This window comes from Macaca mulatta, chromosome 20, assembly GCF_049350105.2.
Source record: "Macaca mulatta isolate MMU2019108-1 chromosome 20, T2T-MMU8v2.0, whole genome shotgun sequence".
Classification (NCBI taxonomy): domain Eukaryota; kingdom Metazoa; phylum Chordata; class Mammalia; order Primates; family Cercopithecidae; genus Macaca; species Macaca mulatta.
Window position 1 is genome coordinate 53,581,501 of NC_133425.1, and position 6,000 is coordinate 53,587,500.

At 51.3% G+C, this 6,000-nt stretch overlaps 1 protein-coding gene across 4 annotated transcripts in view; it reads right to left on the reverse strand.

Moving 5' to 3' along the window:
• Window positions 1-6,000, reverse strand: part of CNGB1 (cyclic nucleotide gated channel subunit beta 1) — a 102,595-nt gene that overhangs the window by 86,326 nt on the left and 10,269 nt on the right. For 2 of the 4 annotated variants that reach the window (XM_077986079.1, XM_077986080.1), the window contains exons 2-3: window positions 1,782-2,069; window positions 1,480-1,599 (exon numbers count right to left, since the gene is read on the reverse strand). The exons of 1 other annotated variant lie outside the window; for it this stretch is intronic. The gene's annotated coding sequence lies outside the window, so the exon portion shown is untranslated. Of the gene's footprint in view, window positions 1-1,479; window positions 1,761-1,781; window positions 2,070-6,000 lie in introns of those variants that run through there. One more of the 4 variants, XM_077986081.1, reaches the window with a different exon arrangement.

The window sequence follows — 6,000 nt, forward strand, 5'->3', positions numbered from 1 at the left end:
GCCAAGATCTCGCCATTGCACTCCAGCCTGGCCGACAGAGTGAGACCCTGTCTCAAAAATAAAATAAAATGCTTATAGTGCTATATTTTAAAAAAAGAAAGAAAAAGATAAAATGCCAGGTAAGCCTTTTTTCATGGTTTACTGTGTTATTTCAGTCCTACCTTATACAGGTTGTTTCTGGTTGATTTCTGTTTGGGGAATGGCGAGCCCCAGCCCTTATGACTGAACCCCTGCAGGATGGCCTGGCCAGTGGGCAGTGTGCAGGTCAGTGTGTGCTAACTCCTAGCCCTAGATGTGCTCTTGTCCCACATGAGTGTGCCCCACCCCTCTCCCAGCCATGGGCAACCCAGGCTTTGGCAGAGTGTCTGTATGCCCCTTTCTGCCAGGGACCCTGGCCCCAGCTGAAGAGGGCAGCCCAGGCCAAGCCCAGCTCCCCAGAGCCCGCGGCTATGCTGCCTGCGCTCTACTTACAGCCCTGACCTCTGTTCCCGCTCTGGCATCAGCAGCGCAGCCTCTCCCATGAGAGGCTGTGGTGGGAACAGAGCTCTAAGTGTCAGATCCCTGGCTGAGCCTCCCAAAAAGTGAACTTGGGGCAGACATGACCCCTCCGGTCTTCCATTTCCCTGAAGGTGGGGGTGCAGACACAATGTTTTCCCAAGTCTGGACTGCCAGAGCTCACACGTTGGGATGGCAGATTTCACTGACCCCAGCCAGCCACAGGCAGCCCCGAGAGCCAGGGCTGAGCTAAGGGCATTCTACTCACGATCATACTCATCCTCGCTCTCACCACCACGCCCCGCCCCTGCACTCAGTAAAATAAGAATTTTCATTATGCAGCACAGAAAGGTCAACAGAATCGCCTGAAGCAGCACAGCCAGCAGTGGCCAAGCTGAGTTTACACTCAGGTCTGCCCGATTCCAGCTGCCCCACATCTATTCCCAGGTGGTCGTGGCGTTTGCCGAGTGTTGGCCTCCTCTGCGGGCCAGGCCTGTAGACCCTTCCCAGCAGGCAGCAATTCTGGCTTGCATTTCTAAACCTTCTGGAAATGACTAAGGAAGCCTCCCTGATCCCCCATTTTTCTTTTTCCTCCTAAATGAGAATTTTTACAGGTCCCTCCCATCTTTCTCCCGTGTCCCTGCTGACCGCACTTTGATGAGGGAGGCTCAGGAGGGAAGGGGGCCCACGAGTGGCAGCTTGGGGAGCTATGGTGTTGCACCACCAGTATTTCCAGAATCTTCTGGAGAGCTGATGAAAATACAGATTCCTAGGTCCCTCAAGCCCTCCTGGGGGACCTAGGAATTTGCATTGCACAAGCTGTCCTGAAAATTCTGCTGCACGCTAAAGTCTGAGCTCCACCAGAGAGAGGGAAGCCGCAGGTTTCCCACCATGCCAGTTTGGTCCTGCCTAAATGCCTTTCTAGAGGGAGAACATGGGGATCCCCTCGGGGTCCCACCGAGCCTCCCCCTCATCCTGAGTTACCTGCTCAGATGCCAATCGCCAGCCAGGAATTGTCTTCTCGCTGCCACTAGTAGCTGGCCCCTCAGACACAAGGAAGATTAATTGGCAGTAGCTGGGCCGTGTGCAAAGGATTAGCGGGCGCTGAATGGGGGCAGGGGAGAAAAGAGGCTGTTGATGCCCAGGAAACCAGCAGCACCCTCCAACTCCCAGGGTCCAGCAAGGATGTGGGCCCCAGGGAAGGGCCCCTGCATGGCCCAGGTTTGGAGCACCATGGGTTGCCAGGGGACCTGCCCGGGTTACCAGGGGCCTGGCTTCCCACACACCTTGGCCAAGACACAGAGTGGCTGATGGGAGAATAACAGCTTGGAGTTCCCATGTGATGCTTGGAGACTCTTCAAGGTGGCAGGGGCTTGTCAGCTTCCACTCAGCCATGGCAAGAGGCGTATCCCAACTCTCCAGTCCCCAGGCCAGGACGCAGGCAGATTCTTTCTGGCTCCCCTGCCTTGGGCTCTGCCAGAAAGGCTGTGTCCCAGGGCTAGGCCTTGAGGATGAATCCAAGGCCTGGCAGATGACTGAGGCATCTGACCTGCACTGTGAACTGAGGCTGGACACTAGAAGGGATACAGAGATCTAGGAGGAGAGGGCACAAGGGGACAGGGCCCAAGGAAGAGGGGCTCAGTGTGGAGGCTCTGAGGGATATTTGGCAAAGGCGCAGGACTTGATTTAATTACCTGAACCATTTCTAGAGTTCCTCCTTTCCTTTCTTTCTTCTTTTTTTTTTTTTTTTTTTTTTTTTTTGAGACGGAGTCTCGCTCTGTCGCCCAGGCTGGAGTGCAGTGGCCGGATCTCAGCTCACTGCAAGCTCCGCCTCCCGGGTTCATGCCATTCTCCTGCCTCAGCCTCCCCAGTAGCTGGGACTACAGGCGCCCGCCACCTCGCCCGGATAGTTTTTTGTATTTTTTTAGTAGAGACGGGGTTTCACCGTGTTAGCCAGGATGGTCTCGATCTCCCGACCTCGTGATCTGCCCGTCTCAGCCTCCCAAAGTGCGGGGATTACAGGCGTGAGCCGCCGCGCCCGGCCTCTTCTTCTTCTTCTTTTTTTTTTTTTTTAAGCCACGGTCTCTCTCTGTCACTCAGGCTAAGTGCAGTGGTGGGATCATGGCTCATTGCAGTCTCAACGTCTCAGGCTTAAGTGATCCTCCCATCTCAGCCTCCTGAGTAGCAGACGACTCATGTGTGCTGCCATGCCAGGCTAATTTCTATTTTTTTTAGAGACAAGGGTCTCGCTATGTTGCCCAGGCTGGTCTCAAACTCCTGAATGCAAGCAATCCTCCTGCCTCAGCCTCTCATAGTATTGGGATTACAGATGTGAGCCACTGCACCTGGCCTAGAGCTCTTCCTTTGTGCCTGGCAGTGTGTCAGCCTTGGCACACTGAGCAAGACAGACATAGGCTCTGTCCTCATGGAGCTTACATTCCAATGGAGGAGATTACTGACAAATAAAGAATATTGCAAATTATGCTAAGTGCCATAAAAGAAACAGGGCAGAAGCGTGTGTTGTGGAGGGCAGTGGGGGTAGGTAGGCAGGCCCCTATGATGAGGTAGATGTATATTTGAGCTGAGACATGAAAAGCAAGAAAGACTCAGCTGTGAAAAGAGCTGGGTGAACGGTGCTCCAGACCAGGGACACTGCAACGAGAAAGGTTCTGAGGCTGGAATGAGCCTTGAGGAGCAGAATGGGGCCCTGGGAGCCTGGAGCTTAGTGGGTGCAGGGGAGAGTGGTGGGAGATGAGGTTGACAGGGGGCAGGGGCAGATGTTGTGAGGCCTATAGGCCACAGGAAGGAGTGTAGTTTTAGATGATGGTTTTGAACAGGGGCTGGGCATGATCTGTGTGGCTCCATGTAGCAGACAAGCATGGAAACAGGAAACTGGTCAGGAGGCTGCAGAGGGACAAGCCGATTGGCGACTGGATGAACCCTGACTTCCCCTCCAGTGCTGGGCTTCAAGACCTCTGATAATGCAACCTCCACAAGGCAAGTGATGCAAAAGAAAGTTCTTTCTGCCAGGAAGGCCAGACCCCAGTGGTAAAGCTCAAGGTACTCCCTGACCCTTCCCTACAAATATGCCAGGCTGCAAGGGTCAGAGCTCCTTCCCAGGGAACAGCAGCAAGCCCTTCTGCTCTGCCTGGGCCTGCGAGTAGCACAGGTGACATTCGCCCTTGCCTGCAGCCTGATGGGAGGGATGATGGGGCTTCAACTATGCTGGTGGGAGTACAGATAGGAGAAGGGAAAGGGGAGGAAAAAGGGGGGCATGGAGGGGCTCACCCAGGGCAACTGGGTGGCTGGTTTAGTGGGTGAACCAGTAAACCACCCCAGGCTGGTTTACACATGTACTGAAAAGAAGCAGCCTGGGGCTGGAAGTTTGGAGGAAGAATTTTGGGGGGAAAATAATGAGCACTACTTTGTTAAGATGTCTGAGAGAGGCTGGGTGCAGTGACTCATGCCTATAATCCTAGTACTTTGGGAGGCCGAGGCAGGTGGATCACCTGAGGTCACGAGTTCGAGATCAGCCTGGCCAACATGGCAAAACTCTATCTCTACTAAAAATACTAAAATTAGTCAGGCATGGTGGCAGGTGCCTATAATCCCAGCTACTCTGGAGGCTGTGGCAGGAGAATCGCCTGAACCTGGTGGGTGGAGGTTGCAGTGAGCCAAGATCACACCACTGCACTCCAGCCTAAGGAAAAAAAAGAAAAATGTCTGAGAGATATCCAGGTTGAAATGTGACTGTGTGTGTGTGTGACTGTGTGTGTGTGACTTAGGGAGAGGTCTACTGGAGATAGAAATTTTGGAGGCCTCAGCCTGCAGATGATGCTTAAAGCCACAGGACTGACTGATATCACCTAGGAAACCCAAGGAAACAAAGGGGACCAGAGGTGGCACCTGGAACACTTGGGCTCACTCAGAGGATGCAAAAAGAGCAGGAGCTGGTAAAGGAGCCTTAAGGAGCTGCCAGGGATGGGGATGAAGAAGCAGAAGCATGGGGTGAGGTGAAAGCCAAGAGCAGTGGCTGTGTTGGAGTGAGGCAGTTATCCGAGGGGCCACTGTCTGAGCTGAGACTTGAAATGCATCTCTGGGATTGGGCAACTTAGCAGCAGTTGGAGAACCTGCAGAGTGGGAAGGAGGGAAAGTTAGATGGGCCTGAGTGAAGAGAAATGGGATCTAGGGTGGGGAAAATGAGCAAAACACAGCCACACAGAGTGGCTAAAGTTTGGATGAATCTCATGTGCATATATGTGGAGGGAAAGAAGCCAGATTCAAAAGAAGACCCCGGTGATCCATGCATACAAAGTTTCCAAAAGGCAAAATTAGCCTGTCCTGTCTATGGCTACAAACATAAGTACATTTGCAGTGTCTGGTTTTCTAGAAAGCCTAGAGTTGTTAAATAAAGTTTTCTACAGCTGCCCATAAATAAAAGTACTACAAGGAGGGAGAGTGGTTCCCTCTTGCTGGGTTGGGGATTGTGATTGGGAAGGCATATGTGGAAGCTTCTAGGGACTGGCAGGGCCAATGTCTTGCTTTCTTTTACTAAATTGGCTGGAATCTATTTTTCAAAACAACCTTATGGGAATATATATGCCATAAAATTCACCCATGTTAAGTATACAATTCAATGACTTTTATATTACTTATTATTTATTTATTTATTTATTTAAGACAGGGTCTCACTCTATCACCCAGGCTGGAGTGCAGTGGCATGATCATAGCTCACCACAGGCTCAACCTTCTTAGCTGAAGTGATTCTCCCACCTCCGCCTCCCAAGTAGCTGTGACCACAGGCACACGCCACCAGGCCCAGCTAATTTTTGTATTTTTTGTAGAGACAGGGTTTTGCCATGTTTCCCAGGCTGGTCTCGAACTCCCAGGCTCAAGCAATTCACCCACTTGGGCTTCCCAGAGGGCTGGAATTACAGGCATGAGCCACCACCCCTGCCTAACTCAATGATTTTTAACAAATTGACTGAACTGTGCAACTCTCACCACATCTGGTTTTAGAACATTCCCATTGCCCCAGTAAGACCCCTCATGCCAGATGGTAACCACTCTTCATTCGTATACCCCAGTCCCAGGCAACCACACATCTGCTTTCTGTGTCTATAGATTTGTCTTTCCTGGACATTTTATATAAATGGGTCATACAATATGTGGGTTTTCACATCTGACTTCTCTGATGTAGCATAAAGTTTTTGAGGTTCATCCACCTCGTAGCATGTATCAGAACTTCATTTCTTTTCATTACTCAAGAGTATTTCATGGTATAGACGCACCACAGTTTATCCACTCATCAGTGGACACAGGTTGTTTCCACTTTTTGGCTGTACATCATGTTGCTATGAACATATGAACATTTGTGTGCAAGTCTCTGTGGAGATATATACCTTTTTTTTTTTTTTTTTTTTTTTCTTGAGACAGAGTCTCTTGCCCAGACTGGAGTGCAATGGCGCAATCTCGGCTCAGTGCAAGCTCTGCCTCCCGGGTTCA